The following is a 1,386-nucleotide window of genomic DNA, read 5'->3' as shown; positions in this document are numbered from 1 at the left end:
TATATATAAATTTCAATATTCTTTAGTATGATGATACATTTAAATTATAACGTTAATTTTGATGACATAATAATATCAAAATCTATAGATATAATCTATAAACTTCAATTATCTGACACGATATTATTTCAAATCCCTTTTTAGTCATTTGACTAATGAAATTATTAAGAAATATTTCATTTTACTCGTTGGGCAAGAAATACTGTATCAATAAGCTGGTAAAATCATTTTGGTCTATAGTATACAACTGAACTAAACGTTATTTTGCCAAAAAATATGGTCTCATTGGCTATCAAATATTTTCTGTTTTCAGTAGTAGAATGGAATCTTACGATTAAAAAGCTGACCAACTTTTTGCCATCTCGGTTATCTTTCACATAACAATTAGTTATAAATTTGTGTTAATTGGCTCAGCTGAAGAGAAGAATGAGAAGAATATGAGGGAAACACAAAAGGAGAACAGCAAAAGTTAAGGAACCTTAATTATAATATTTGTGCATGATTTTTTTGAAGAGGATTCCTAGACAAGATACAAGAACTACAAGACATATGGGATAAAGCAAATTTTTTGAAGCAGTGTTTGGAATTTTTCTTGCCAGAAAATTCTCTGCCAATCCATAGTAAATGTTTTTTCCTTGACTAAAATAAACACTAAAAACCAAAAATGCAAGCATGAAAGTAAGGTATGTAACCATGTGCGTTTAGATTTAGATACCCATGTTAATATATAGTACCATTTGCTCTCTCTATTTTTATTTTTTTTTAATCACTCATTTTTTTTACATATATTTAAATCACTCATAATGTGCACGCTGAGTGGATTTTGTTAATTACTCTTTAGAAAATGAACTTATCCAAAATAGCATAAAGCAAGCAGAGGAATTAACTATAAAGACAGAAATTATCGACTGTTGAGCCCTAATGAAAAAGGAAATATCTCTTATTATATATCCATCCTGAATAGAGCTCTCCAAATTTAGGTGATTTATTTATAACTTTTTAATGTTAATACATAATAAGCACTTAATTTTTCTGATTCAACACCTCTTAATTAAATGGATCTTGCTAACATGTCTTAAGAACACATGTTAACGATTTCAAAAATTAAATTTTTTTGGTAAGAAAAATAACTTTTTGAACTTGAAGTAGTGGATTACACAAGTTATTTGATACTTTAAAATATGCCCTTGAGATATAGGTTAAATTATATATTATTACATTTCCACAATACTTATTTATTTTAGTACAATTTATTAAGTAAGAGTTGAATACATTTATATTCAAAGAATATATTTTATGAACATCAACATATAAATTAAATTTATCATCTACTTTTTTTAATATACGTAAAAAATACAAATAGTGTTTATAATTAAGGAGAGATAG

The sequence above is a fragment of the Cicer arietinum genome, chromosome 7 (assembly GCF_000331145.2).
Source record: "Cicer arietinum cultivar CDC Frontier isolate Library 1 chromosome 7, Cicar.CDCFrontier_v2.0, whole genome shotgun sequence".
NCBI lineage: Eukaryota > Viridiplantae > Streptophyta > Magnoliopsida > Fabales > Fabaceae > Cicer > Cicer arietinum.
Note: the sequence above shows the minus strand (reverse complement) of the source record.